Below are 10,567 nucleotides of genomic sequence, written 5' to 3' on the forward strand. Positions count from 1 at the left end.
ACTAAACAATTAGAAGAAAATTTAAAGAATATAGAATAGCTTTTTAAACTCAGTTGAGAACACTTGCTTAAGTAAAACACACATGAAAAAGGCTGACCTAAAGAAAGAGAGTAATCTAGAATTAAGAATCTTTTTTCCATAAAAATACTATGAAAAGATTCAAATATAGGGTAGAATTTGAGAAGGAGATGCTTATAGTGTATAAAATTAGCAGTAGAATGTGGAAGAGTTCTTGAACAATTAATGAACAACAGCAAAGTAAATACAAACATGTACAAAAGGCACAAACAGGAGCATACTTTTTACTTGTGAAGGATAAGGTGGACAATAAACTCACTGAGTTGAGGAAGGAACCAGAGGCAGGAGAATGATGGTCTGAGGCTGGCTGCAGGAAAAATATGAGACCCAACCTGAAAAATAACTAAATAGCAAAAATAAGTAAATAAATAAAGGAGTTGCTGGGGCTGTGGCTCATTTGCTAGTCTAGCAAGCATGACACCCTGAATTCAAAACTCAGTATCTCCAAAAAGGAAAAAAAGATAATATCGTACAACAAAAATGAAGCAGACTAGCAATATCCAGTGTTGGAGAGAGTATGTATCAAGGGCTTTGTTTTACACTGATGGCACCTGTGGTAACAATAAACTGGTACAACCATGTGGAAACCAATGTAGGGCTGAACTTTGCATACTTTAAGTCCAGCCATTCTACTCAAAGATTCAAAAAATGTTGATATTTATGCCCCAGAAAGCATGTACATAATAACACTGACTGCAAAGGATAAAGAACTGCACATAATCCCAGCAGACATGAACAGAAAATGTTTCATTAATTGTGACATCTTTTCACAATGGAATATTTTTAGCTCCATGTGACAATATAGATAATTTTCAATATAATTTAACTGAAACAATACAGCAACTTTCAAAAGACAACACACAATTTGATGCCTTTTTTGAAAAAATTCAAGACCAAGTAAAACTAAATATATGCAATAACTCAACTGCATAAAAAATAAGGGAGTGATACATATAAAATCCAGTTTTTGGAAATTTTTAAAGAAAAGGCAAGTTCACAGGATTGGGAGAAGAACTTAGGAAAATGTGGTTTTGGTATGATATTCTAGTTAGATGATTTGGAGAAAAAGAAGCACATTAGAAAATAAAATATTAACTATAAGGAACAGCCATGTGTGTAAAAGGATGTGAAAGAAGGATTAAGATTAATTCAATCTGAGAGAGCTAACAAGTAAATAACAATCAGGTATAAGCTCTTACACAGGCAAGAGTTTTGAAGGAAGGGAATTGTGTCTATAGCCACACCACACTACCCACCCCAGTCTTGTCTGAAGGAAGGAAGCTGTGGTATCCACAATGCCTACCAGAAGCTCTAACCTGAGGAGCCCTTTCAGTTCATGGAAAGGACTGACTGGTGTTCTGCATGGTCCATAGTGATTGTACTAACTGCACTACTGAATAAGACTGATCTATTTGATCCAACATATGTTCACAATAGTATGTAATTGTTCTGCATCTGGGAAAACAGAAGCAGTTAGTATCCTAATACTTTTGTGTAAGATTTAAGTTTTAAATTAAAATGACCAATAACAAAGCAATACGAATAAGTAGAACAATACCACCTTTCATGGTTGTCTGAAGAAATTGAGGTGGATTGGCAATGCCAATCTCTCTCTTTGTCTCTGTCTCTATCTGTGTGTGTGTGTGTGTGTGTGTGTGTGTGTGTGTATGTGTTTGTCTGTCTCTCTGTCTCTCTCTTACACACATACATACATACCCCCAAAATGCCTAAAATGGAAGGTCTTTTAAATCAAGTGAAACTTATAATGGCCAAATAAAGAAGGCAGGAAGAGAAATGGAAATCATTATGTTGAATGTAACCATGGTCCAATTTTAAAGTGATGTTGGCTTAGCTAGGAAGATATAAAATATTGAAAGTAGTTAATTGAGATACAAATAATTACAGTCAGATTACAGATATATTTATATGTGTTAAGGATGGAGTAACGTTGGAAAGAATTGTATAAAATACATGTCAGGAATTCTTTCAGTAAGGATTCATTTATCATTCTGTGGTAGGAGTCTGTCAAACAGAACTGTGGTGTCCAAATGAGGAACTCTCATAACATTCACTAAAGGACAGTAAATACTTTGATTTGTTTTTCAAAAGCAGCGGCACAGAACTGTATTACAGAGTTCTGATGTATATGAAGGATCACATGAATACCAAAAAGTACTTTTATCACCTTGATTCTCTACTTTGCCCACATTCCATTGAAAGTATTCCTTGTTTAAACATGGTGGTACACACCCGTAATCCTAGCTCTAGGCAGGCTGAGGCAAGAGGATTGAGAGTTTGTGACCAAACTGGGATATATTAGTAAGCCATGTATGCAAATAAATAAATAAATAAATAAATAAAATCCCCCATATTTAGTCTGACTCTTGACTGGGTTTCATCTTACATCAGTATGGAGTTCTGCCTTCTCCAGCATTTCCTCAGAAGTTCAGTAACAGGAAACGGAAGGAGGTGGGTCCTTTACCTCATAGAAATGAGCTTGTCATTGAAGGCACTCAATTATATACACCATTTTTCATCTCACCCAAAAGATACACTCTTAGCTCTTTCATTGAAATAGTAGTACTGCAAATTATTTCCTGTTAGGAAGACAAAATAAATCAAAATTTTCTTATTGGATAATAAATGGTTCATTTGAATTAAATTCATTTAAATGCATTTTACTAGGCATTGTGCTTCAGTGAAAATTTCATTTGCTGTGTCTGAAAATCACCCCTTCATATTCAAAGCTAATTCTGAATAACAGATCAATGTCTGAACTATTTCTGTACCATCATGGTGTCATGTGTTTTGAGAACCCTGATTCAGATCACAGCCAACACAAATGGAAAACATTTTCTGATACTCTCTAAGCACAGTCACACAAATGACAAGAAGAGATGATCAAAATGCTGCCAGGCAAGAGACATGTTGAAATACAGGACAAAACCCAGCTCCTCCCACCGAAAGGAAGTGCCTTTGGATAGGTATTCTGACACATCTCTCAGGCTCACTGATTCATGTTTCTCTGAGGACATTTGAGAGTTGTTGCCTCTTTGTGTTTTAAAGCCACTGCTGAGGAAACTCATTAGGTCTATGTCTTAGGCCTTTTGTTACACAGGCAACTGTAGGGGTGTTTCCTGACATGTTGACCAGATTCTATTACTGAATCCAGGATAGAACTTATTCACTGTTTTTATTCATGAAAGGATTTTATCCCCCAGACACTTTAACATGCACCAAATCAACAGTTTCCAATGATTCATAATCTCCAAGGTCAAATTTCTTCATTCAGTTATCTTGCTTCTATCAACTCAGTCGTGGACAGTTGAAACATATATAGTTAGCTTTGATTTAGGACATTCAGCCTTCAGAATATGTCTGGTAAGCAAGCCAACTCTGGATCAGCAAACATATTTGCTGGGATTTTATCTTTTTTAAAACTTTCTTTGCATTCACAAAGAAAAATAGCAAATGTGTGATTGAAAACTGTTCCACTTCCCCTTTTAACTCTACTAGAACACATCTGTGTAGAAGAGAAACTTCCAAAGTACATTCCCATCTTCATTCAAACTTTATAACAAATAAGTATGCAAACTAGCATTTTTATTGTTGTTTTAAGATCACTTACCATTTTTACAACATTGATGAACAAACTGAAACATGTTACGAATAAAATGATTTGAGAGAAGTGTTCTTGGTGAGTAATGCAGTAGTTACTGGCAAAAACAGGATTTTTCTATAGCCTGGATGTAATCAGTGACTCGTGCAGTTTTACTCACTTGTACATTTTCTTGCAGAAATCAGGACATTCTTCAAGGGAATGGTACCAGACTGAAAAAAGTAACTCAGATAGGTACATATCTTATTAACATTTTTATAAAGAACTATAAACATTTTCAATGATATCTATTTTTCATAGATAAAACCGTTATGTAGTAAACAAATCTAAAATATAAGATAAATTAGTTCACTTAGGATCCTAAAGTCTTCCAACCAATTTCATCTTTGGACCTTTGAAACTGGGTTGGTTCACAATGCTGTGTGTTTCTATCTCTATTTGCCCAAAGGAGAGTTTGTTCTTTATATATGAAGGATAAAATTTATATAATTTTCTTTTATCTTGTGTTGTCTTCTAAAGTGATTCTGAAGGACAGCATCAACTATATCTCAAGCATTTAAAAGTTTTGACTTGATTTGTGTTCTTTGTTTTGAATCTGGACAAGATTTCTCTGTCTTTCTCTGCCTCTGTCTCTCTTTCTTCAGCTGTAATCTGTTGCTTTTCCTTCAAAATAGCCATGATTTGTTTTAAACTTGCTGCAAGAATGACAATATTGTAGAGCTGTAACTCAAGATAATTTATTTTTTCCTTTTTGCATAATAGACATCAAGATTTCTACTCATTTTAATCCTCACAATAATATAATTCAAGCTTCAAATAAGCTGAGAGTATCCCTTGCTCTTTCAAATTCTGTTCTGCCTAAGGTAATGAATGACATCCTCTTCCAAATTCCCAGTGCATCGTGAAGTCTCGGCATTCGGACAATGCAACTGACTCAGACTGTTCTGGTCTTTCTTAGAAATATTGTACAATAAACTCATGATGTTTATCTGCCAATCCTGTTCTTATTTGAAAACATAGTTAAAATTTTTTTTTTTACTTTAAAGATAGCAAGTGAAGAATGATGTAAAATCATGAGTCATATTGTTTTCAGCACTTTCGAGTGATCAGGGATTATGCAGTGGTGAGAACTGAAGCTAACCATAGGCAATATATATTATGTTGTGGGATCTAATAATGGAAAAAAAGCATTAAAACTAAGAACACTTCTTTTAATCCTAATTTGTGATCCTCCATTCACTCTCTAAATCAAAAGTGCTAATATTCGACTTTGGCATTAGCTATATAAGTCAGTCAATAACTTTTCAAATCCTCTATTACATATAAACTATTTTTGCTTTTCTAGTTTTTACAGACAAACATTTATATTGCCTGCAACAAGGAAGTGGGAATTATACAGAAATACATATTTAACAGAATATGCTTACATTTCAAACACTTAAAATGCCGTTTAAATACAATGAAAGTATAGGTATAGATAGACATATATATCCCTGCATTTTAATTCGTAGCTGAAAAATAAGGGAGATGAGCTAAATGTTCTCCAAGGATCTTCCCAAGATATAGCAAACACTCCAAAAGCCTATGAAGTTTATATTCTCTCAAGAAATTCACCTGATTTCAGTTGACCTCCAGACAAAGGGAAATTGGTTTAAATTGTACCAAAAGGATTGTGTGTGTATGTGTGTGAAAGACAGAAAATGTTTTCCTGGCAATAAGGTTGTGAAAGATTGAAACTAGAAGCTTTTAAATCATCTTACCTAAAGCTCTGTAAGAAGAAGGTCAACACTATAGCTTGGAATTGTCAGTGGACTCTTATTGCCTAGAGGCTGTGCACAAACTAGGCTATAGATTTCTGGCAGTTCTATTTTTTAGTGATGTTAACTCCACAGTAACAGTTTGGATTTATGGTCCTAGTCACATAATTAGCCTTAACACTAAGCTAAGGAAAAGGAAACAAGTACATTCTCTATTCACCTGATGCTCTCCAGGTTGTGGGAAGGATGGACATTGGACATGAGTGGGACAAAGTGGGACTAGCTTGATATTACACACACATATATATATACATACAAATATACACATATATAATATATGTGTGATTATGTATGTATCTCTGTGCATATATATATAGAGAGAGAGAGTATGATCAGTCAATAGGTGTTTTGAATATATTTGGTTATTTAAATTTTCTATGAAATGATAAAAAAATTATCTCTAGGATGTGTTCCAAGGTCTCTACAAGTTATTTAAACTAACAGTATTAGAGTAAGGAGAGTAGGAAGATAAAAGGGGGTCAACATAACCAAGAGTAATAAGATTTTATTCGTAGTACTTGAACCCTAGAGAGAATCTCTTATGCTGGGTATGCTTATTAACACCTTAATTACTGACAAAAGGAAATATTTTTATTTAAAATAAAAATCTAAATTTAACCAAATATTTGAATATTCATTCTCTGGAAAATTCAGTCCACACATCTACATCATTTCTCCTGCTTATTTCAGTTAGTTTTTTTTTTAATAATAAAGATAGTAACATAAATTTGTTATTAGACTAAAGCTGAATTTTCCCTCTTATTTAAAAAAACTTTAAGTTCAGGTAGTTTGCAATTAATTTCTAAAAAATAATATCTTTTTAGGTTGCTATCATATATTTTGGGAAAGTATAGAAGTCCTTTTTTAACCAAAAGACTTTGGCTTGTTCTCCGGTTTATGATCGCTAACCCCATCATGTGAAGAGTTGTCGGGACTGACAGTATTTCAAGGTAATCCTCACAACAACACTTGAGGTAAACCTCCCTATAGTTACTGGTCAGACAAGGAAACTGTAGTTCAAGAAATAAAGTGGACTGCCCATGATGCTACAGCTTAAAAATGATGGGAAGGGGGTCAAGGCAAAACAAGTGTGCCTTTGACGCTCATTTTGGTCTATGGGAAAAGGCCCTGCTATAGTTTGGATGGTGGGCTTCCCCCAGAGGCCCATGTGTTAACGACTTGGTCCTCTGCTTAGAGATAGGGGAGGTTGTAGACTTTGAAGGGCGGAGCCTGAGGGTGGGGCCGCAAGTCAATGAGGGGTGCTCTCAAAGGACCCTCATTTCCTTTCTCCTGCCCTCTTTTCCTCTTTGGCCATGAAGTGAGTAGTTTTGCTCTGCTGTGTGTTCCCCACCATTACCACCCCACACTATCACCTGTGGCCTGAAGTCTCTAAAAGCATGAGCTAAATAAACCTTTTACCTTTATATGTTGATTGTTTCTGGCATTTGTTATAATGTCGGAAAGGTGAGTAACACAGGCCCTGAAGAAAAGGACTCCCTTGAATTTCTATGCTACTTACTTTCTGAGGCTAGAAGGGTCACATCTTTTATCTATGTGTCAAGACTACTGGTAAGGGGGATGAGAAAAAGTCCAGGGTAGAGCATTTGCCTAACATATGCAAGGCCCTGAATTTGATCCCCAGCACTGCAAACGAATAAATGAACAGACAGAAAAGAATGGTAAAGATGCAATCACAACCAACGAATTTAAGTATTTTCTCCTTTATACAGAAAAGAGGAGAAATTTGTCTAAATCTGTTTTTCTGGGAATTTTTTATAACTACCCTTGTAACCCTTGTAAAGGTCTGCAAATAACCTTAGACGTGACATTTAGTTGAATGGCTGGTGTTAATGTTCATTAGTGGCAGAGAAGCCTGGGGGAATTATATTTCACTAACCTAAAATAATGCAGTATTGCTAAGCTTGTTTTTCAGTTTTTGTTTTTTATTAGTAACGGTCCTTATCATTATCATCATCTTAGAGCCACCATTTATTGAGGTCCCAGTGTTCTACAGGTATTTTGAGATCCCTTAGTCTTTGCTATGAACATCTGAATAATCTGAACATTTTGGATCCATTCCATCCTGCAATCAAATCCTTGAATATTTTTCTCAAAGCAAATGTGACCTTTGAAGGCAGGCTTGAATTGTTCTAGCCTGTTAGAATTCCTCCATCCTTCCTAGTAGCTGGGGTTCTCTTGAGTCTCTTGCTGACATTAGATAGCTAACTTACCTCCTATGCACTCTTCTTTCCTCCCCAACTTGTTAGCCACAAACTGAGCCAGAAATGTGTGATTTCTGAATATTTAACCATAGTGTGCTTGGCTATTTTCATTTCTAAATTTGTTTTGATGAAAATAGCGTAAGACATTTGTATATTTATTTACCTCTAAAATACCAAACACAAAATTACCAATACTGGGAAATTTGTGTACCATTTGAAAATATGCTGTTATTAAAGGTTGAGTATGTATAATCATTCTAATCTGTAGACTTTATGAAGTTATGTGCAGATATTACCATATTTGTTTATGATGTTTCATGAAAGCCCTAGTCTGTTTCTGAAATGGTTTATTTAGGTTGTTGTCAGAGTACAATGGATAATAAACCACAATGATTTCTGTTGTCTTACTTGTGGTTTTCTCATAAATGTCTTATATATATTACTCACTCTTTCAAAACCTGAAAAATTTACATCTTTCCTTTGTAAAGCTAGCCAGATCATTCTGAAATGTGTAGTAAGGATCCCGGGAGAAACAAATAATCAATAAATAATAATAATTGAATAAATAATCAATAAAATTTAATCTGGGAAGCTGAATTTACTCAGTTGAGGTAGCTAGCTAGTGTGTTAAGCCCAAATAAGTGACCGATGGCAAGCCCCTCATAATTTACCCCACGTTTGATTTTTAGGCAGAGTGGAAAGTCTTTAGCTACCTGTTCCCATGGGATTTACAGAAAGAATCTATGATCTGGAGGGCGCCCTCCTGTCTATGTGGTCTTACTTACATTATAAGGAAGCTATACTGGGCAGTCTGCAGAACTGGTTTCTATATGTAGTATTTAATTCTTCGCAGTTTAAGAACATCTCGTTTTCCTCTTTTATTTTTTTTTTTGCCCTCTTATTTTAATTAATTTCTTGGTCCACTTTCTAATTTTTTATAATCCTGGATTCCTAAATGATATGTATTGGCTCACAGACTTTGGCCCTAAGAAGTAAATTTAATATAGCTTGGATTCAAAGCCATGTTATTTCTGTTTGAAAGCTCATATGTCTGAGCATGTATGTAATCCATTCACAATGACGTTAAGAGTAGACTTTCAGATGTGCAGGAGCACATAGGAAACACATACCATATACTACAAAAATATGTTTTAGAAACAAAGGAGTCACCAAGCTTCCCCTTAGCGTACAGAAAACTGCTTGTTGGTACTATTGGGAAACTGCCTTGCCATAATTTTGGCATGGGGAACTTTATTACAATTATTGTTACCTCCATACAGAGCAAGTCTCTAAAAATTCTAAATAACACCTCCAAACACTAGCCTGCATTGTTTTCTTACATAGTTCAGGGAGTTGATAGTTGGCTACAATAAGACATTTATAAATCTTTGTGAAATCTAAATAATAGCATTTAAATTTTTCTTCTTTTCCCCCTTGTACTGTCCATGAGCTTTCTATGTGATTATTATATGGAAAGTTCACAAGCATTTACTTCCCTGACCAGCATTAGTCCTAGAAATGTGAGGTATTGACATATAATAGTCACTAACAAAAATCACTTTTCTTATAAGGGAGGCAGAGCAAAAGAGTGGCAAATTGACTCTTATTCATTATTACAGACCAATTTTTTTGTTTTTAAATGAGTGCAACTTGTTGCACCAAGTCTTTTTGCAAAAGTCCTTCCAAAGGTCAAGGCTACTGAGATAGCCCAGACAACCAGCCTTCAGAAAAGGGATACTCCAAGGGGCAATTTTCTAACAGAGCAGAAGAAAATGGTGAGCGTGACAGGAGGAAAAGCAGAAAGTGAGTCATAGTCCCTGATTCGCTAGCTAGATATGTAAAAATGAAGAAGAGAAAATTAATTAGCAGGAAATTGAACCAGGGCCTAGAGTAATTAGCCTTTTGCTCTAAATCCACTCTCTTTCTCTTTCTCTCTCTCTCTCTCTCTCTCTCTCTCCCTCTGCCTCCCATAGACTCAGCTGAGCTGCAAGTTAATGAATTCTTCTGACCTCCCACCAGATTTCTGTTTCTTTCACGACAAGACTAAGGAGCTCCTTGCTCTGTTTGCAGTTCCCAAGCCCACTGGGTTTTCTTTGACTTGCATGTTGCTGGGTAAAGAGTCAAGGAGGGATGTTCAGATCTCAACTTTAAAGCAAAGACTTTGTAGAGACCCTCTGGAGGACCACACCAAATACTGGGGCACACTGAAGGTTGACCAGCACCAGGTGAAGATCATAAATGATATATGGCCATAATTCCTATCATTTTGGAGTTGTTACAATCTATGCTTGCTTTTAAGTTTTTTTAAAAAATTTAAAATTTTACTTTCCATGCTCTAAGAGTACTGGTCATATAATTTAATAGATTTTGATTTTAATATACTCTTGATTTTTCTTTCAAGAATTTTGTGACATGTTTTAAGATGAATAAACTCTTTCTGAGGTGTCAGAAAGACACCTTCAGCCTGAAAGCGGGGGTGGGGTGGGGCAGTGGGACCCAAATAATGTATACACATGTAAGTAAATGTAAAAATGATAAAATAAAATTTAAAAAATAAAAAAGATACCTTGAACCTGGTACTTACCACCTCATTCCTCTCTATTCTTTCTCTGTACATAATTTAATAAAATATATTTGCTTAATTATTTTTTACATGGGAGAGGTTAGGGAAATAAAGAGGGATGCGGAAGGGATGGATGTGCATGATTTTTGTCTTAGCACTTGACATTCCATGCCTCCTTCATTAAGTGTCCTGCAAAGTCCCCCAGAGTGGGTGTGTAGAAAAGCATTCCTTAGTTTTGTAAGGAATATATATTCTAAGGAATATACAT

General features: G+C 35.3%; 1 long non-coding RNA gene across 1 annotated transcript in view; it reads left to right on the forward strand.

Annotated features, from left to right (window-relative positions):
* LOC141417298 (uncharacterized) overlaps positions 1-10,142 on the forward strand; it is a 33,709-nt gene extending 23,567 nt beyond the window's left edge. Inside the window, exons 2-3 of the long non-coding RNA XR_012441820.1 lie at positions 6,339-6,464; positions 9,710-10,142. This is a non-coding gene — a long non-coding RNA (uncharacterized lncRNA). The remainder of the gene's footprint in view (positions 1-6,338; positions 6,465-9,709) is intronic.
* The last annotated feature ends 425 nt before the right edge of the window (positions 10,143-10,567 follow it).

Source organism: Castor canadensis, chromosome 15, assembly GCF_047511655.1.
Source record: "Castor canadensis chromosome 15, mCasCan1.hap1v2, whole genome shotgun sequence".
NCBI classification, from domain to species: Eukaryota; Metazoa; Chordata; class Mammalia; order Rodentia; family Castoridae; genus Castor; species Castor canadensis.